This window comes from Manis javanica, chromosome 10, assembly GCF_040802235.1.
Source record: "Manis javanica isolate MJ-LG chromosome 10, MJ_LKY, whole genome shotgun sequence".
In the NCBI taxonomy this organism is placed as follows: domain Eukaryota; kingdom Metazoa; phylum Chordata; class Mammalia; order Pholidota; family Manidae; genus Manis; species Manis javanica.
The window spans coordinates 55841554-55863231 of NC_133165.1; the positions used below are offsets into that span (position 1 = coordinate 55841554).

General features: G+C 39.8%; 2 long non-coding RNA genes across 4 annotated transcripts in view; one reads left to right on the forward strand and one right to left on the reverse strand.

The window, feature by feature from the left end:
- LOC140843736 (uncharacterized) overlaps nt 1–2428 on the reverse strand; it is a 111628-nt gene extending 109200 nt beyond the window's left edge. For both annotated transcript variants that reach the window (XR_012121743.1, XR_012121744.1), the window contains exon 1: nt 2348–2428. This is a non-coding gene — a long non-coding RNA (uncharacterized lncRNA). The remainder of the gene's footprint in view (nt 1–2347) is intronic.
- Nucleotides 2429–2513: 85 nt separating this feature from the next.
- LOC140843737 (uncharacterized) lies at nt 2514–21067 on the forward strand. 2 transcript variants are annotated; one of them, XR_012121746.1, is made up of 5 exons: nt 2514–2720; nt 3366–3660; nt 12057–12232; nt 18832–18905; nt 20748–21067. It is a non-coding gene; the product is annotated as an uncharacterized lncRNA (long non-coding RNA). The 2 variants fall into 2 exon arrangements; XR_012121745.1 differs by having other exon boundaries at nt 3467–3660.
- Nucleotides 21068–21678: the final 611 nt, after the last annotated feature.

The window sequence follows — 21678 nt, forward strand, 5'->3', positions numbered from 1 at the left end:
TTAGCTCACTTAGACCCAACAACAATCGTTACTCCCATCTAACAGATGAGGAAACTGAGGCTCAAAGAGGTAAAGTAACATGCCCAATGGACTCCAGCTAAACACCTAGCAGAGTAAAGATTCAAACATAGGTCTGTCCACCTGCACAGCCCTGGCTCTTTTCCCTACATTGAGCTGTTTCTTGCATTCCATCTTTACCCACCTCAGGTCACAGATGTCCCCTGGGCCTCCTCAATTCCATGTTACAGGTTGTAGCCCCAGCCCATGACACAGCCTCTGTGGGAGAAGATTCTAATTGTGCCTGACCACAAGGTCTACAGGGAGTTAATAAATTATTCCAAGAGAATATCTGAACTGAAGGCCCTATTGACTAGAGTTCATTTCTGAGCTGGCATTTTTTTTTCCCCCAGCAACTGCTGCAAAGCAAGTGCAAGTATAAGTCTTGAATGTCTTGGTTTGGAGCCGTGTTTGATTGGAAGGACCAAAAGGGAGGCAAGGCTGAGCATCATCTATAGGACCCCCTGCTTATCACCAAGGACACATCTTCAAAGCCTGCTTTCCAGTCAAAACCACCACAAAAGTACAATCCCTTGGGTAAGAAGACATATAAGTTTTAGGGGTCCCTAGGTTTCCACAGAAAAGGCACTTCAGTTCCATTTTCTATGGGATTTCAAATAAATATCACTTTCTCCCTCCCAGCCTCATGTTTTTCCCTAAGAGAACCACAACTGATTCACTGCAGTATTACAATACTCAATAAATAGAAATAAGCCCAATGGCCATCAATGGGGAAATAGATGAATAAACCAGGCTGCACCCACTCAATAGAGTGCTATGAAACCATACAAAAAGGAGGAAGACATCTATACCCCCCGTATGGTAGAGTTTCCAATTTACATCCTTTAAATAAAATTAGCAATGTTCAAAAGAGAATATATATCTTTGTATAAGAAGGAGACGAAAATATATATATATATATATATTTGGGTGTGGAGAGAAGGATAAAGGTCATATGAACAGAAGCAGTGCTTCCCTGAGACAAACAACAAGAAGGCACACAGAACAGAAGAGGGTGGGAGTGGTCCACCCCACCAAATGCAGACAATAAGGTGCAGTGTATAAAGAATGTATAAAATGATAATTGAGCTACAATAATAAAAATAAAAGAAATTCAATGTGGTAACCCCGATTGGACCCTGGGTTTTAAAAAAAGACATTGGTAGAAAAACTAGTGAAACTGAAATAAAATCCATCATTCAGCTAACAGTATTGTACTGATATTAACTTCTTTTGACAAACATTTCATGGTTGTGTAAGATGCTAACATTAGGGGAAATGGGATGAAGGGTAAATATGGGAATTCTGTGTGCTATCTTTACAATCTGTCTATTAATCTAAAATTATTCCAAAATAGAAGGTCTATTATGAAAGTTACATGAGATGTGCTAAATGGCATATGAATGAATAAGCATTATGAAATGAGAGGGGGGAATCAACAGAAGGTCATCAGCTTTTTATTATCCCTGTGTACTGACAATGCTAAGTAACATCAGTAGTAAGGCACCCCACCCTCCAGCCAGGGCAGCCACTCAGCCCACACCCCTGTGCTCTGAGGAAACCTTTCTAATGCCATTCTCAATTTGGAAAGATAAATATTTTACGTGCACAAAAATAAAACAAAATTTGAAAGAGCCACAACACTGGGCATCAATAACCCAAATCTGAGGACCATCACCACCAACCACAGGCTATTTCAGGTTTCAGCAGCTCTCACCAAAATCTCATGGCAGTAAAAATCATGGTAGAATTCAAACCCAGGTCCATCTGAGCCAATAACCCACAAGCTTTCTGATGGACCTTGGAGATGATGAAACACAAAGAGAAGATCAGAATGGGCACTTGCAGCTCTTCTCTCCTTTTTATAAGTGTCAACAGGGACACAAAGATTTCATTACTGACAGGACTGGCACTTTGTCCCTGTATCAGGAGTCTACTCTCCCAGGGAAATCAAGTTGGCAAAGCCTGAGGTACTGAACTAACACCAAGAGGCAGGGGGCACATCAGAACAAAAGCTGAAGACATGCCCTTTCCATTCAAATCAGCAAATAATCCCTTGGAGCACACAAATTTCAGGGTTCTTCCCTAAAAGGAAGATCCCCTCATCAAGATCCCAGAAAGAACTCTTTACCTCAGCTGCCCAACTTACATATTTAATTACAAGACTTCTATTGTTGCATGTTTTATGATTATAGGCACCTTCCAAACCCTGCAGACATGTGTCCACCTAGAGCCTTTGAAACAGCTCTTTTCTCTGCCCCACTTGCCCCCATATATCTGTATGGCTCACCTTGGTTTCTTTGGGTCTTTATTCAGAGCCATTTCCTCAGGGAGGCCTTCCTTCACCATCCCATTGAAGCCGAGGTGCCCCCTTCCATCACTCTCCATTGTGACACCACTTTATTTATTATCCTCATAATGCTCACTGTCTCTTGACATTTATCCATGTACTGATTTCTGTGTTGTCTTTCTCCTGTGAGCACTCTTTAAGAGCAGGCTCTGCTGATGCATCACTAGAGCCCAACAAACCGTAGGTGCAAAGGTCCCAAGGTGCACATGACCATGGCATGCTAAAAGAACAGGAAGAAGGCCAGTGTGGCAAAAGAGAGAGGGTCAGGAGAGAGGTGGGAGGATCCGAGTTACAAAGGCCAGTGTAGATTACGGTAAGTGATTTGGGTTTTACTCTGAGTATAATAGGTGGCCTCTGGAGAGCTGTAAGCTGGGGTGGGTGACATCATCTGATTATAAATCTAAAGATTACTGTCATTACCATATGAAGAACATGTGGAACAGGGAGGGTAGTAAAGCAGGGGATGAGTTACAGAGTCTCCTGGAGCAGACCAGGGGACAAAGGTGGCTAGGATTAGAGGGTAGCACTGAGGATGGACAGTAGTATATACAAAGCCTGTGGACGTATCTTGGCCACTTGCTGATTAACCGGATGTGGAATGTGGGAGAAAGAAAAAAGACCAAGGATGGCTCCAAGTTTAAGGACCAGAGCAACTGAGTAGATGTTAGTGGCATTTACTGAGATGGGAGAATCCGAGGGAAATACACCTTGGCTGGGGGTAGGGGAAAACAATGAAAAAATGTTCACGTGTTGTTTCATGAACACCAAGGGGCCCAAAGGGCTTAATACAAGCTTTTGGAAACCACTGACCACTCCTCTCTGCAGAGCACACAGTCCTTTCCCTTCTAGCAAAAACTTTCTCCTTGCTTAGCCAAGACTAGGTTCCTCACACATAGAAGAAAGGAAAGAGGTCGGCTTGAGTCACAAAAGGACCACAACCAAATTTCTCTATATTTAGATTTTGCACCAGAGTCCAGCAGTTCCTAATTTCCAAAATGGCCCTCAGCATGTCAGGCTTGCTTCACGTGAAAAAGAAGGACTCTTTCTCCTCTCCTTTAGGCTGGGCTGGCCTTACGACAGCTACGAGCAACAGAATGTGACGGAAATGACATGCCAGGCCTTCCAAGCCTTAAGAGGACTGGCAACTTTCACTTCCTGCCCTTTGAAAGCCAGCTGCCAAGCAGGGAGAAGCCCAAGCCACACAGAGAAGGCATGCAGAGCGTAACAGGCACTCCGGTTGGGCTCCCAGCCACGTGAGTGAGCCATGCTGGGTGCTCCAGGCGAGCCAAACTCCCTCCCACATGACTGCGGCTAATGTCTCACAGAGCAGAAGGTTTGCCAGCTGAGCCCAGCCAACCTTCAGAATCAGAGCGATAACAAATTAGTCTTAACCCACTAAGTTTGGGGATGGTTTAATATGCAGTCATCAATAACTGCTCAATCTAATAACTACTGGGTTTCCTTGATTCTAGGATTCCTCTGATGCAGGAATGAGCCTATATTAAGTGTACATATCAAATGAAAAATGCATCATAATTTTAGAAACCTTAGAAATTTGCTCAGTGTATGTCTCAGAATCAAGACCACAGCCAATTGATGACACATACACATACTCCAAGATTCTGTGTCCTCCACATTCCCGCATCTACTCCTCAATTACACAGAGATAGCAGAACGATTCTTTAGACAACCCAGATTGCATCTGGCTTATCACCTGGTTTGTCCCTAAATTTATTGCTTCTTCACAGTGAGCAGACATGTCCCATTCTCTCCCCTTCTCAGGGCATATTTCAATACCACTCCTTTTTGATGAAATAATCCAAGCCCAGAAGCAGTCCTAAAACTCAATGTATGTAAGTCGGTGGAGACCAGGGCTTGGATTGAAACTCCCAATCCTGCTTAATTAATGACACACATTATTGCTCCAGTTCCCCTAACTGAAAGCGGCCTCCCAACCTGGAAGTATTTTCCCAGTGATAAAATGCAACAAATGAATTAGTGTCCCAAGGGACCATGGTGGAGATAAAGGGAGAGCCATGAAAGATAGATGATGTCTCAACTAATTTTATGATTTATCGATCTCCACTTTGCTCATTTTTCTGCCAGGCCCACAGCGGTGTCACCCTCACTAATAGATATGATTACCATTCACAAAACTGTGTTTGTGAAAATAAGTGTGGCTTCTTCCTGATGCTGACCTCAGCAGTTTTCTTTTATTATGTGTGCTGGACCTGCCAAGAACCGAAATTGATGCACTTACCCAGGGACTCTGTTGGACGGTCGCAAGTATTTTTCTCATTTTTCTTCCAAACAGGTTCATCTTTAAGCGAGTACAGATTCATGGTTTAAATTACTGAGTTGACACATCATCTGTTTTCAATGTGTATGGCCTCACAAGGAGGCTCTTTTGCGTGGAAGGAGAGTGGAAAAGGGGTGACAAGTGTCACCACTAACCATTTTTGTCCCATGTGCTGTCTTGAGTTTAAAGATATATGTGTCAGGACAAAACACAAACTCCCATTCAGCAAATACTGACTGGGAACAGGTATTAAGGTACTAAGTGTTCCGGGGGGTGATCAGTCATTCAATATATGTTGATTTGGCACCTACTATATGCTAAGTGCTGGTATCATAGAATGAACAAAATGGACACTGTCTCTTATGGAAACTGTGGACCAATGAGAAAAGATGAAATTTCAAGAGCAATGACCATTACAAAATTAAAGTTCAATGTATTCATCCACTGTGCAACAGGAGTAGCATATAGCCAGTGGCTTACAACATGAGCATTTATCTATCACTCATGTAGCAATGAATCAGCTTGAGTTTGGCTGAACTGGGCAGGACTTGGCTACAGGCTCAGTGCAGGTCTGTCTACTGCATCTCTCATTCTTTTGAGACCAGCAGGTTAGCCAGGGCATGTTGCTCTGTGAAGAGGGCAATTCCAATGGCTCAGTCATATTCCAAACCCTGTTCCTGTCATGACCGCTAACTAATATCCTATAGGCTAAAACCAGTTATATGGTCAAACACAAAATCAGGGGTTAAGAAAGTAAAGTCCACCCACAATTGGAGGAGAAGAATGGAATGAGTATTTGTTGGGCAATAATCCAAACTGTCAGTCAGAACGATAAGATTAAAAAGTGATCTATGAGGGAACAGAGAGAGGAGAGTCGAGTCTAGTAAGGGGGAGAGTTAATCAGAACGATGTCAGAGAGGCAGGCAGGGGCCAGACCCTGTTGAGCTTTGGGGCATAACTGTTTTGTCATTTCAAATGACCCCTTTCACTACTATTTAGAAAGTAAATCATAAGAGGCATAAGAGTGTAAGTAGGGAGTCTAGGTAGGATTCTGGTGCTCTATGCCAGGTGGGACATGATGGATGGCATGAACTTGGTTAGTAGAAGTGGACATGGAAAAAAGTGGCTAGACTGAGAAGCAGAAGGAAATGGACATGACAGCAAAGTAGATAACATGTGGCCCCTGACCTTAAAGAGCTGATAGTATATGAGATGAGACAGGAGGCATAGAAAGAGTCCTGGTAAAGTGAAGTATGATTTTTAATGGGGTCATAAATGAAGCACTAAAAGAACACAAAGAGCTGTGAACTTTGAGGGCATCAGGAAACTTCCAAGAGGAGGTGACATTTGAGTTCAAAATATGTCATCTCAAATGGCACCAAGTTGGAAAGCAAGAACCAACTTGCTTTGAGATGTCAACCAGACAGACTGGTGTCACAAAACCACACCTATGAATGGCATGTCCGGAAGAACAGCAGTCAAGCAGGGAGAGGACAACTTCCCATGCAGATGAGTGTTAGTGGTTTAAGAGAACAGGTTCTGACATGCTGTGGCAGCAGCACATACAAGGAGGCCACCAGGCAGTAAGGTGGGAAATCAGTCACACTTCACATGCTACAGGGGATCTCCTGTTACTTCATACCCATTAGAATGGCTATTATTAAAAAGACAATAGATAACAAATGCTGTTGAGGATATGGAGAAAAGGGAACCCTTGCGCACTGTTGGTGAAAACATAAATTGGTACAGCCACTGTGGAAATTATGGCGGTTCTTCAGAATTTTAAACTGGAATGACCATATGATCCAGCAATCCCACTTCTAGGTATATATCCAAAGCAAATAGAAACAGGATCTGAAAGAGATCTGCTCTCCCGTGTTCACTGAAGCATTAGTCACAACAGCCAAGACATGGAAACAACCTAAGTGTCCCTGTCCATCAGTGGATAAATGGATAAAGAAAATGTGACACACACACACACACACACACATACACAGAGGAATAGTATGCAGCCATTAAAAAGAAGGAAATACTGCCAATTTGAGACAACTTAGATGAACCTGGAGGGCATTATGCAAAGTGGAATAAGCCAGACACAGAAAAACAAATACCATCTGATCTCACTCATAGGCAGAATCCAAAAAAGCTGAACTCATAGAAAAAGAGAGCAGAATGGTGGTTGCCAGGAGATGGGAGCAGGGGAAATGGGAAGACGTTGGTCAAAGGGTATAAACTTCCACTACTAAGATAAATAAGTTCTGGGAATCTAATGTACAGCATGGTGACTGCAGTAAACAATAATACACTGTGTATCTGAAAGCTGCTAAAAGAGTGGATCTTAAAAGTTCTCCACACACACACACAAAACTGTAACTATGTGAGATGATGGACTATTAACTAACCCTACTGTGGTAATTATTTCACAACATATACATGTATCAAATCATCACATTGTACACCTATTTAACAATGTTTTATGTCAATTACATATCAGTAACACCGGGCAAAAAACGGAGACCTGTGACTCAGTATGACCAAAGTGGATTTGCCACCATTCTGCAAAAGGGGAGCCAGAGATTTCAGGGAGGCAGGCTGGCAAACATAAATTGAAAATTACTCAGAAATGACTATGCAGACCCACCTCTGCTCCCAACTAACTTAGTGATTTCTTTGTTCTTCATTTCCTCATATATATGATGACAAGAGTAGTATAACATAAGCAGACAGATGCACCATGGTAAACGGTGCATCACAGTATCTCCAATACTTATTCAATAAATGGATTTCTAAAGCAGCATTATTCATAAATTTTAAAATGTAGAAATCATCCACAGACCTCCCTTAACAGGCAATAATTAAATAAATGATGGCATGCTCATACCTTGGAATAATATGTAGCTATGCAAAATTTTTCATTATAAAAATTCATTACTGAAATGTAGAAAATACACAAGATATGGAGAAAAAATAAAATTCACTCCCCAGAGACAGCGTCTACTAATGTTTGTAGGACGTCCTTCCTTTCTGTGTAGTATTTCTTGAGTGTATAGGCATTCATGCACACGTGTATTTATCTAACACAACTGAAAGCCTATCAAACTTATAAATTTAGATCCTGCTGTCTCCACCTTAAGATTATTTTCAGGCGTTTACAAAGAGGCTTAATAACATGAGACATTTGTACTGATTTATGAGGATGGAAAACTAGATGCAAAATTTTATACTCAACATGGTCTCAAGTACATAAACATTTCAGAGAGGCAGGCACATGTGGGTTTTGTGTGTGTGTATAAAGAGTTCTAAGGAAACTGACCCAACTGAGTAACAGCTGTCCTTGGATTGGAGGGTGAAGGTGGCCATTTTCTTCATTTCCCCAATCTCCACTTGCAGGCAAGCACATACACACACAAACACACACACAAGCCCTACGGTCCACATATACTGGGCCTTTTCATAATGTTCCCTCTGCGTGCAATGAATGCCTTTCCCTCATTTACACTTATTTAAGTTTTTCACGTTTCCAAAGGCCTCCTCTAAGAAACCTTTTGAAAAACTGTTGAGTGATTAAGCAAGAGCTTTGTTCGGACAGGTTCTGCCTCAGTCCAGGCTCCCCTCCCTACTGGTTGTATAAGCTTGGGCAAGTTGAATCATCCTTCTGACCCCAGTTTCTCATCAGTAAAATCAGATTATAATGGTAGCTTCCTCAAAGGGTTGCTGTGAGGATTAAAGGAGATAATGTATTTCAAATATCTTCCCAAAAGTAGTCGCTGATTTCAGCAAATGTCAACAAATGTCAGGTCCCATGTCCTCCTTCCTGGTATCAGTTCTTTACCCCATATTCTGGATAGAATTTTGACTATAGATTCACCATCTTCTGTCAAAGTTTCCTTTTAAGTTCCCTGGAGTCAAGGATAGCACAATTGCTAAGAACATCCCCTCCAAGTTAGACAGAGTTGGGTTGCATTTCATCTCTGACACCTAGCTGTGTGATCTGGAAAAAATCATTTCACCTCTCAGAGCCTGTTTTCCCACATGAGAAATGTGTTTAAGGTTTAATGTTGGGAAGGGTAAGTGATTTCAAGTACACAAACTTTTAAAGCAGTGTCTGGCACACAGAAAGTGCTAAAAGGATTTGTTATTACTACCTCATGGGGTTGCAGTGAAGACAGAACTGGCTTATGCCTACAAGGCCCATATCCAGTCTTGCCTGGCCCCTAGCAAGCCCTCCATAAACATGAGTAGCATAATCTGGCATTTGGTAAACAAGTCCAATGCCCCTCTCTCCACCCCCTGAGCAACTGTATAGATGTCAATCAATCCCTTTTCAGACCAAAAAGATCTGTTCTCTCCAATTCACTGGGGTCCCCTGGAGCTAATTTAGCCATTTCCCCCCACTCCTGGTCCCAAACAGGGGGACTCCAGGAGCCAAGTGCACCATGAGGGTCCAGAGGGCAGGTAACAGGCCATCTGGCTAATTGGGAGCCAAGCAGCAACTGGCACTGGAAGACATCCACCAGGCTTATTGCATCTCCTTTCCCCATAAAGGAACCCTACGGTCCAGCCCAGCCAGCTCTTCTCATTGACCGGCTAATGGGGTTACAAGATTCCACTCCCCAGGACGCTGACTTTAATAATGGGATGCCAAGGGAAGAATGGTGCTAGCAGGAAGGGGAAAGAGGGCAGGTGAGGGTACGAATCTGTGGCTGAGTGACACATCCTATATGAAGCTGATTCATGTCGGAGCAAATCTGGGCAGGGACCAGCTGATTCCGGCAGTGAAGTTATTGCTCTGCCAGTTTAATATTTCACCATCTGCTAACTGAAAGCTCTGCTGCCTGCTGGGTCCTATAAAGACTTTTATTTATTATATTACACATGGCAACATCTGCCACCGGATGAGGCTGTACTCGGTGCCCTAATTAAACAAACACACACTCCTGTGATGGCAGAGGGCTGGGTCTCACTGTGAACCAGCAGAACTGCTGCCAGTGGTTAAACTTGGAGCATCCCAGCCTGAAGAGTTTTCCTGAGAAAAGGCGGCAAGCAGGACATTCAGCTCTCTCCTCCTCATGGCCGCTAAAGATTTACAGCCAATTAAAATAGGCTGGAGAAAATCGCTTCAAAAAAAAAAAAATAGGCTGGGTTTTCATTTCCTCCACCCTACCTCACTCCCAAACAGAATTTGAATTTTAGGACTTCATTTGGCCAGCAGTCAGAATCCTGCCACCCTGTCACATGGTCTCCTGCCGCATTACCCTTCAATCCAATTTCCTCTCAGAAAGGCTAACTGTTCTTGCTGATACAAGAAGCCCTCCAGGGGAAGAAAATGAGCTCTAGGTGTTCCATTCATTTTTTTCTCATTCACGCATTCATTCAATACTGAATCTATTAGGTAAGCTGCGAAGGAGTTCAACTACATTTCTGTGGTCATAAAACACACACTTGATTTGAGTCCTCTAGTGAACACACAAATAGACAAGATACTGGCAGACTGTGATGACTGCTAGGACAGAAAGTGTGTGTGTGTATATGGTGGTATCAGTGTCCTATTAACTGCTGTGTGACAAGTTGCCACAGACAGGGGCTTCAAACAACACAAATTCATTCTCTTACAGTTCTGCAGTTCAGAAGTCTGATGTGGGTTAAAATCAAGGTGTTGGCAGGGCTGTGTTCATTCTAGAGGCTCTAGAAAAGAATTCATTCCCCTCCTCAGCTCCTGGAGCCCAAACCCACCTGTATTCCTTGGCTCACGGTCCCTTCCTCCATCTTCAAAGGCCAAAACAGCATTTTTCTGACCCTGCATCCACTGTCACATGCATCTTTCCTGACATTCCTCTTCTGCCTCCTTCTTCCACTTTTAAGGACTCATGTTATTCCACTTATACCCACCCATATACCCAGAAAAATCTCCCTACTTTAAGGTTATTAGTCACCTTGATTCCATCTTCAACCTTAATTCCCCTTTGCCAGGTAACCTGACATATTTACAGGTTCCAGGGATTCAGATGTGGACATCTTTGGGGGGCTGCTATCCTGCATGTTAAATGGGAAAGGGGCTATTTTAGATACAGTGGCCTTAGGAGGCTTTCTCTGAGATGTGATGATAAGAGGTTGCAAGCAGAAAGAAAAGGAAGTGCAAAGACCCAGTGGCAGGAAAGAACTTGGAGTGGTTGCAATACTGAAGGGAAGCTAAAAACAGGTCAGATCACATACAGTCTTACATGCCTTACAGATACAAGCTGGTGCATTAAAAGGCCAGACACAGGAAGGGAACTTGCTTTCATTTAGTACCTAATTCTTAACAGACCTTATGACAGGACCTTTAAATATATTACCTTGTTTAATTCCTACAAATACATAAAATATGCTTTGCGATTCTCATCTCACCGATGAGGAAGTAGTAACATAAAAATGGTAGAGACAGAAATACCTGACTCCAACGCCCATGCCCTCCTCACACCCAAGGCTGCCATCCAAATGATTTGCCTTCCGTACATTTCTATAATGATCCCAGGGGACTCTGTCTCCTTATTCCTCCCTTCATATGATGGACAAGCTTCAGAACCCAAAAATAACATGCATTAAGTGTCCCATTCATGTTTGTCTTGTTGCTGCTTGATTAGGAGAAGTACATGCAATTCCTCCGTTTACCCTAAAGAGGTTGGCTCACTGGGGCAATAGAGATTATATGTTCTTCAGTCCCACAAGGGGACACTGGCTGAGTTGCTGGAACAAGAAACCCCAAAACAAAGTGGCTCAAAAAAGCAGAGGGCTATTTCTCTTTCACATATTTGTCTAGAGGTAGCAGTCTGAGGCTGCTTACCAATCATCCATGGACCCCAGTTCTTTCTGTCTTACTGGAGTATTGTCCTTACTGTCTTTTCTGGAGTATTTCCTCATCCACATGGTTGAATGAAGTAGATTTACCAGAACCCCCATCACATTACAGCCTGTAGGAAGACAGAAGAGAGGATAGAATGCAAGCATATTCCACTCAATTGATGTAACCTGAAGTGGCATGCATCTCTTCTGCTTACATCTCCCTGGCTGTAACTTATTTACATGCCCACACATAGTTGCAAGAGTAGCTGGGAAATGTAGTCTCTAGCTGGATAGTCATGTATTCAGCCAAAGTTTGGGAGTATCTATTACTAACAGGATGAAGGAGAAAATAAATCTCACAGTACTGTTAGCACTCTTGTCCATAAAGCATGATGACTGTCCCTTTTGTTGACCTATGGTCTAGTCCTTTCTCTCCCACTGCATATTGTTTAAAAAAAGTTTTTTTTAAGGCAGTACATCCCTATTGTCCAGGAAAGGAAACCAACTTAATTCCTTTTTTTCTTTCAGAGATTTACATACAAACAGTCTGGCCCTGAATGAATGAATCTTCCTTCATGTCCCTGAAAAAGGCAGAGGAGTTGTGGGACCATAGTGGATGGTCCACAAAAACCTGACCTAGACCCAGACCTCTTCAGGGAAGAGTCCTTGGAACAGAAAGCTCTGTGTATGAAAGAAAGAATCAGGTACCAAGAGCTATAGCCGAGGGAGCCCAGTGAGTCAAATGTAGACCCAAGGGAAGGGAGTTGCTAAGAGCATCAGGGTGTACTGCTATGCCCCGTGACGGACGCTGGGTCAGTGCTCAACAGCGCCATCTGTGGCAGTGAGGAGCAATACAGGTTGACATACCAGAGTATTTATTTCCCTACTTAAGAGTACTATTTGTAAGGATCTCTTTTCTTAATTTAGAACTCTGATCTTAAAGGGAAAGCTTTCAATTTTTTACCATTGAAAAATTGAGTTAGCTGGAGTCTTGTCATAGAACCCTGAGGTTCTTGGATGATCAGTGGTAGGAGAAAGCCCTAATAAGTTAGCACAGGAATTCTGGCCAACCCAGAAGGTAGAAACTCAAGCCATTTTTATTTCATTTGAGAATGAAAAAAAAAAATAACAGCACTTGTTTCTGAGGTGTTTTTGTATTTCTGTCAACAAACAAAAGAGATGAAAATAAGTTCCCTGAAAATGCAGAAACAACATGTCAATAAAATGCCAAAGACCTGTCTTATAGAAGTGCAGAGAAACTCATGAAGAGCCAAGGTGACCCACTGAAAACCCTCCAAGTACAACCTATGAACAAAAATCCCACTTAAAAAACTGTTTATGTGAGGTACCTGGATGACCAGGGCAGACCCAATTAGGAAGGGACTTTTGATGGGTCTTTGGGGCACATACAGTAGCAATTTCCTGACACTCACAGAAGCTTGTGGCCTGTTTTCCACAAATCCTAAAAATAACCTCAAAGCCCCATCCATAAAATGGAATGAATACCCTAAGAGCTGGCCCAGAGTAAGTGTTATCAGAACACAGGGGAGCAAGAACCTAAGCTCAGCTGTGTGGCTCAAGGAAGGTGATACTGAGGAGGCAGCAGCTGAGCTATGTGTTGAAGGAAAGAACCTGTTTTGATGAGCAGAGACTGTGTGCAAGTGCAGGACAAGAGAAGCATTTGCAATCTCACTAAACTTTTATCTCCTCAACAGTGAAGTAGGTTACAAGGTAATGGGGAGAGTAGAAATAATTTTTGTAGAACACCCAGGACAGCGTATGGCATAAAAAAGCAATTGTTGTTAAAATAACCAATTGTTGACTGTGGCAAGGTGGGTATACAAATCTGAGACTCCCACATTAGGCCATTTCTCTTAAAGGGAGACAAATCACTCTCTGGGCTCCTCACAGAAGCAAAAACAAATCCTCTCTGCTGAAAATAATTTCCTACTTAAGCCCTCACAATTTCCACAGCTTAAGATCAAACCTCCATGAGCTCATTATTGAAAGCCACCAAACTTACTAGGAAATAAGGCACCATGAGTGAGGATCAGCAGAAATAATTACATAATTTTACCCCTACTGACATCAGATTGTGGAAACACAAAAACAGTCAGATACATAATATAAAATAATTGTGTTTAAAATACATATGTAAAGAAATAACATATGGAATTAGAAAAATGAGAAAGTAATCAACAATTATAAAAAATGGCCAGATGTAGTTGAAAAATAACCAAATAAAAATTTTAGAAATATTACATAAAATTGTGGAAGTTAAAATTCTAATCCAGACTTTTAAAAAATAGCAGAAGAGAATTAAAACTTGAAGAGATATCTGAAGAAATTATCTAGAATGCAACACAAATAGACAAGAAATGAAAACTATTAAAGAGAACCTCTTAATTATTTAATAGAGAAGTTAACCTCTCTACTAGAGAGGTTTGATCTCTAGGTTTCTATGAAAAGATTGAAAGAGACAGACTATTTAATATATGTCTAATTGAAGTTTCAGAAGGAGAGAGCATAGAGTTTTGAAAGTGACAACAGATGGGAATTTTCCAGAAATGATAAAATACATTAATCTTCAGACATAATAAGCACAACATATATAAGCAAGATTAATAAAAAGAAATCCATACTGAGACACACTGAAAGGAAACCACAGATCATCAAAGACAGAGAAGACCTAAAAGCTCCCAGAGGAAAAGGGCAAAGTACCTTCAAAATAGCAATGCTTAGGCCATCACCTGAGTTTTTAGCCATAACAATGGAAGCCAGAAGACTCTGGAGAAAGGTCTTCAAAGTTCTCAGAGAAACCGATCATCATTCTAGAACTGTGTACCAGCACACCCAATTTTTAGGAAGGAATATGAGATGATGACATTTCCATATAAGCAAAAACTGGAGATTTCATCGGTAATAGATCTTCACTGAAGGAATTTTAAATAAAATGGAAAAAAGGAAAACGGCCCAGAAAGAAGGTCTCAGGTGCAAAAAGAAATGAAAGGTAGCAAATAAACTCTTAAGCTGGTAGGTAAATATAAACATTATCTGTATAAAATATTAATAATATTCTAATTTGTGAGGTTAAAAAGACAAAATTGAAATAATTCATAACATTGATATTTACATCAGGAGGAAAACAAAGTATTGTAAAGTCCTATTATTTGGAAGGATAACTATTTATAGTATCATACTATTTTTATAAGGTTCTAATGCAAGGAAAACTGAAAGTCTATAGTGAATAATACACTTATGATATAGCTAATAAAACAAAGGAAGAGAATGAAAAACCAGAACAGGATGGTGGATTTCTGTATAAGAATGGGATGGGAGATGGAAAAGGTAAGTAATATATAGGTAGATGCAGTAGTTCTGGTAATTTTAGTAAGTTAGACAATGATTCCATGGATTCATTTTATTAATATACTTTACAACTTAAATACCTTATATATGTTCTTTTGTATGTTTCAATTACATTTAAAAATTGTAAAATAAATTAAATGATTGAAACAATAAGAGGAGAAGTTTCCTGATGAGAACAAATTGAAAGCTGTTCTGTATCCTATTTGTTGTGCACACAATACGCCCTCAACAAATAATCTGCTTACATTTACTTCCAGAGAATTTTTTTCTCCTTAGTGAGTTACAAAAGAATGAGGAAAACCAAGGCTTCTAATAAGCAAACGGCAGTGAGGCAGAAGGGAGTCTAAATTATGATAATATAGTATATAATATAGTATAATGGGCATGATACTGATAATATTACCAGAAAAATAAATCAGTTTTTCAGCCATGAATTGCACTGTCTCTGTGGCTTTAGGCAGGAAGCATGCCTGCAGCTACCCTGGACTTCAGGTTGTTAAATCATGACGGATGATCCCAGAAGGTACCAAACAAGATCAGTGGAATTCATTCATTTGCCTAGCACCCTGGGAATTCTCTCATTTTCCCTAGTCCTGAGTGCCTCCTCCCATTACTGGAGGCATCACTGGGTCCATACCACACAGACTAACCATAAGGTGTCAGAGAGAGCCAGAACCACAAAGCTAGCATCCCAGGAATTGCCACAAGAGTTAAAATATAAAATGTCTCAAATGCAGTCCAAAGAAACATCAGGGTAGCTGGGGAGTTGGGGACGGCACACATAGGAATCCAATTCTACATCTGCAGCTTGCTGTGAGTGGATTATTTTGCCTGTGCAAGACTCGGTTTTCTCATTAGGAAAATGGGAATAATAATGTGTAATTAAAGGATTATTAGGAAGACATCTGCTTGGACCAGGTCTAGCACCTGGGAGATGCCCCAAAATATCAGTTGTCTTTCCTTAGTAAGTTCACTACACGTCTTCACCTCTACTCCCCAACTTTAAATAAAGAAGAGAATGCAATCATGAGTGACAGAGAAAAAAAATGCTATTTAAAACTACTACTGACTGCAGCTGCTTCTTCCCCTAAGGGAGAGACATTATTTCTCTCCAGACTAAATATATTTTCTTTAGCAAAATACTTTGATAGGCAGCTCTGGTTATGAAATGTGAGGCCTCCACCCCAGGGCACAGTTTAGAAGGAGGCAGTGAAACAAAGAGGTAACTAAACAGCTCTGCATTATAAAAATGAACAGAAATGCTGGGTTTGGGAAGCATGTTGAAAAGCAGGGTGATAAGAGAAAACACTGCAACAGCAACCCCATTGCTGCCTGACAACCCATCCTAACCTCTTTCCCTGCTTCACTTCTCTCATTGGAAATTATCAGCACCTTACATATTTGTTTACTTGTTTACTGTATGGCTCCCCACCACTGGAATATAGGCTCTGTGCGGGTAGAATTTTTATCTTTTTTATTCGCTGTTGTGTCCCTGAGCCCAGAAAGGTGCCTGGGAAACAAGAGGTAGTCAATACATTCTTTTCAATAAATGATTAAGAGGGGAATTTTGAGGAATCTTGAAGCAGAATTGCCATAGCTAATATCCAGATCAATGGGAATAAATGACCATTGTTTTAAGTCTGAGTTGTAGGGGTTTGTAACTACGGGGAAAGGAAATCCCAGGGCAAAATACCTCTAAAACCAAAATCAAAGGGAGAAATAAAGTTTAAAACCCGTTTATTGCTTAAAAACTGCAGTCTGGGGCTGTCTCTCTTCCCTGTCCTGGCAGAAACAAGCAAGACCTTCCCCTAACCTCTCAGGTTCAGATAAGCCCTCAGTTGCCCAAGTAATTACCCACTGATATGGAGATGAGCCTCTCCCCACCCCTGATGAACGCCTGTTCATATGCAGATGCACTAAAGCCAGAAGAGATATTCTGGAAATATTACAATTTTACCCACAGAAATGTTTGTCATGCAGCATTACTGTAGCAACAGCTGACTGATACAGGTAACAATACTGGCTGGGTTCAGATATGATGAAAATTACATCAAAACTGTGCCTGACTGAGGTTTTGGAGTCAGTCCAGCCTAGACTTAATTCTGTCCTACTGCCTCTGAGCCTTTGTTTCCTCCTCTGTAGAGAGTATATTCTTTATAACAAGAAGCCAAATGATACCTTCCTCACAGGTAATAATGAGGATTAAATTGCCATTTTTTCTCATAATAAGCCATCAATAAATGGCAGACATTATTATCTGCTCACAATTCTGATGCTTGATGGGTTCACTTAATCTCCATGTGAAGTCTGTCCTGCTAAAAAAATTAATATAAGATTGCGGTCCTGTACAGTATTTGAAATTAAAGATGTGGAATCCATGATAATATTTTTGTCCAATAAATTAGCAAAATAAAGTTAATTTTAATACTCAAAGCTTATGAAGTCAAATGGTTATCTCATTCAATGAAAATCGGTGCTGCTTCTTTTTCCCTTCTTTTTTTGAAAGTAGTTACAACTACATTTCATTAAGAATCATGAAGATCTGTAGATATTTTAACCTTGGACCTCCCTTCTAGAATCTATGCTATGACAATTATCATAAAATTTTTTAAAGACTTTATGAATGCAGATCTTTAAGTATAATTGATTGGCATACCACTTTGAACTTAGAAATGGAAATTCACCACAGAATGTCATTCTCACCCAAATAACCAAAAAAACACATTCTTTTTAAGTGCACATGGACCATTCAGCAAAACAGACCATATTCTAAGCCATAAGTTTTAATGAATATCAAAAATAGAATCATACAAAGGAACACAATGGTATGAAATTAGAAATCATTAAAAACTAGATATCTAGAAAATCCCCCAAGTATTGTGTAATGAAATAATACTTCCCTAAATAATCCATGGCTTTAAGACAAAATCACAAAGAAAATAAGAAAATATTTTGAACTCAATTAATAATGAAAACACAACATATCAAAATTTGTGGGATAAAGCTAAAACAGTATTTGGACTGTTTTATATCTTAATATCTTTAAATACTTATATTGGAGAAGAAAAGTATAAAATTAATTATCTACTCTTCCATCTCAAGTAAAGTAAGTAGAAGAAAGAAAATACTAAAAGTAAAGTGTAAATACAAAATCTTAACAATGAACAAGAAAAAAACAGAACATCAACTATCAACACCAAGAATGAAAATAGAACATCACTACAGATCCTACAGATGTTTAAAAAGCTAAATATTAAACATGATAATTCAACAACTTACATTCATTAAATGAAAGCACAAATTACCAATCCTGAAGACAGAGAAAATAAATAACCCTATATCTATTAAACAAATTGAATTTGTAATAAAAACCTTTCCACAAAGAAAATTTCAAATACATATTGTTCACTAGTAAATTCTACAAAATATTTAAGGGAGAAATAATACCAACTCTGCACAAACTCAAAAATAGAGGAGGAGGTATCACTTCTCAACTTTATGTACAAGGCCATCATAACCTTGATAGTGAAGTCTGACAAAGATATTAAAAGGAAAAAAAATAACAGGCCAATATGTCTCATGAACACAGACACAAAGATTCTAAATAAAATATTAACAAATAGAATCCAGAAATACATAAAAAGAATATACATCATGACCAAATTGAGTTTATTCCCAGAGCAAGGTTAGTTTAACACCAAAATAAATCAGTGTAATTCATCACACTGACAGAAAATAAAAGAGAGATCATTTGATCATCTCAAAATAGGCAAAAAAGCATTTGGTAAAAATTGCCACATTTTCATAATAAAAACAGTGAATGAACTGGGAACAGATGGGAACCCCTTTGATATAATAAAGTATACCTATGAAAAGCCTACAGTTAATGTTGTAATTAATGGTAAAATACTAAACCTTTCTCTCCTAAAATCAGGAGTAAGGCAAGGATGACCACTGTCTTCACCTGTGTTCAATATTTCCTGAAGTTCCTAGCCAAGATGTACTAAGGTAAGTAAAAGAAATTAAAAGCATGAAGTTTGAAAAGAAAAAGTAAACTGTTACTTACATATTTATTTAAAACCTGAAAGCAAACTAATGCCCAAAATACATGGATCCTTTGAATAAATTTTGGTGAATCCATTCAACAGACTTTCATAGTCGTTTAAGGTAAGACTGCATAAAGAGTGCTAATAAAATGAAAAAAAAATATGTTTGCTAGAACCAACTGTAAGGCATTCCAGGGGAATTCTGGGGAAATATGGACTTTTTTTTTTTAGGTGATTTTAAGGAATTATGTTGGACTCTGTTAGAAATGATGGTGGTTATATGGTTACATGGAAAATTTACATTTAATTAACATTTGAGGACAAAGTGTTTCAACCTCAGCACTACTGACTTTATGGATGAGATAATTCTCTTGTACATTTTAGAACGTTTAGGAGCATCCCTGGGCTCTACCCACTAGATGAGCATTCCCCTGGTGAAAATGAAAAAAATCTCCTGATATTATCAAATATTCTCAGGAGGTCAAAAATCACCCTCAGTTGAGAACCACTGTTTTAGGGTTAAATAACATGATATGTGTAATTTATTTTAAAACACTCCAGGAGGGGGGAAAAATACAGAAATACAACAAATATTGGTTTTAATTCTAAATGATGCATGTATGGGTGCTTATTATACTATTCTTTTTTTTCAGTATGTTTAATTGTTTCATAATAAAATCAAAATAATGCTAATGCACCATAGGTGGAAAATGCAATACTCACAATAGTATGTGCACTAGGATTACAAATATTTTAAATCACAGATAGAAAAATTCTCGAAGGGATACAGCAAAATGGTTGTGCATGAATTAGAATGTGGTTCATGGTTGATTTCCCTTCCCAGATTTTAAAAACAATCTATAATTATATGTTTTTAGACTGAAAAAAAATTGACAAATCTAAGAGTGCTGAAACGCAATATTATTAATCACTCATGGTCTAATATTAGAAGAGAATTAGCAATAAACAGAGAAGGGACAGAAAACTTTCAGACTTGGAATCTCTCCTCCACTGTAAAGAAAGCATCTAAAGGCAGAATGGCTTTGAATGGGCATACATCTGCATAATGACTTTCCTTTGTTCTTTTCTTGCTGGCTAATTGAGTAGCTTGTTAAACAAACATGCCTTCAGACTTCACACCAGATTAGAGCCCTTTGTAAATAAAATTATAGTTGGGAATATGATGCCCCTAGCTGTTAAATAAATTTAGGAATTTAGAGATTTGGCATTGCATGTCAAGATGTCTAAGTAAATCTCAAATTCTTCCATATTTACAAGTAAATGCCAAGAATTATCAAATGCCATTCAAAACAAGCTCTCTGAGCTCACCTCTCTCCGAATCAGAGATGTCTCAGATCAAAATGCCCACCTGAAAAATGGTCCCTTTTTCTCCTACCACATTATGTACTTACGGATGGTCACTGACGTCATGCTTTGCAGGGATATTACTGGTTTCTATGACAACAGGACAATAAAGTCTCTTGGGATTCTGTAGCAAAGAGTCTCTTTCTCCTGAATTTGTGCGTTTATCCATTTCCATGTAAAATGAGTGTCTTCTATGGTGGTAGGCATTTATTTAATCCCTGGTGTTACAAAGTGAACTAACCAAAAATCTGTGCCCTCACAGAGCTTCTTTTTAGTATAACTCTTATTTAAATTCCCCAAGATCACAGGAGTTATGACCACACAAACTTCAGGGGATGGATCCTGGGTACCTTTAATCACGAATTAAGTTGTTTGGACAGTGCATCTATTTTTCACATAAGGATAAAAGTCTTCATTTTATTTTGTACTCATCACACAGCATAAGTGTTCAACCATTCCAGGAGAAGCTGACCAAGAAGTGCCCTTGGACCTTTCCATCAGAATGGTATCTGCCCAAGAGATGAAGAAGTTGAACTTGGTCACACTGAGCTGACTGCTCTTGGGGATAAACGTTCCACCGACCGTGGCCTCTTCTCTCCAGATAACCAGCTCCTCACCCATCATGCTGCAGCAGCAAGAGCAGGAAGTGACATCAGAGGAGCCTTCTGAGACAGACTACCCAGGAAAAATAAAAGCTCTGCCTCTTACTTGCTGTGCTTCACTGAACAAGGCTCCCTGACTTTCCTGCCTCCATTTCCTCATCCACACAGCAGGATAACAAGAGGCCTTCAGAGTTGTTGTGAGGTGTAAGCAGAATGCTTCATGGGAAGCATTAAGCACAGGGCCTGCCACACAGTAAACACTCAATAAATATCAGCTATTCCCCACTAGTACAGTCTATATAGTATGATGTACAGTAATACAATGCTGGTTAGTTATGAACCATTACAGTCTTAGTTACTCATCCAGAAGCCCCAGGTATGGAGTTAGCACCAACTATGTGTCAGACATCATGCTAACTGCTGTCTATATGCTCTCCTTTAATCCTCCCTACAGCCTACGCGGGAAGTATTACTTTCTCCCTTTTACAGGGGAGGATACTGAGCTCAGAGAGGTGAAGCAACCTGCCCAAGGGCACACAGCCATGACTCATATAGACAAGATTCAAACCCAAGCCATCTTACTTGAGATTCCATGTTCTCTTCTCAACACAATCTAACTTCCCCATCTTCTTTCTTTCCTATGGCACCATTATCTCCAAGCCTTCATCTCACCATGTTCTGTAAACATATCATTCAGATTTTATTTTTATATATATATATATATATTTTTTTTTTTTTTTTAAGGCTGGCAACCAGATGTCTTAGTCC